We start from the raw sequence: 313 nt of genomic DNA on the forward strand, positions 1-313 counted from the left end.
GTTGACGAATTCCCACAGTCGCTTCATTATTTCATACTAGCTTTCGCTAATTCGTGTGTAATTAAAAAAGAAAACAATAATAAGTAGCCTATGTGGTTTTCCAGAATATGTTCCACATCTATGCCAAATTTAATAGATATCAGTAGTTTAGGATACGATTCTAACAAATATCCATACATCTAAACTTTCGCAATTATAATATTAGTTATAAGAAAAATTTGATTAGCTGGTTACAAGTAGTGTACTCACGTCGGGCACCGGGCGGACGGCGGCGGGCACGGCGCGGGCCAGCTCGGGCGAGGCGGAGCGCTCC

This window comes from Papilio polytes, unplaced genomic scaffold, assembly GCF_000836215.1.
Source record: "Papilio polytes unplaced genomic scaffold, Ppol_1.0 DF824146.1, whole genome shotgun sequence".
Taxonomy (NCBI): domain Eukaryota; kingdom Metazoa; phylum Arthropoda; class Insecta; order Lepidoptera; family Papilionidae; genus Papilio; species Papilio polytes.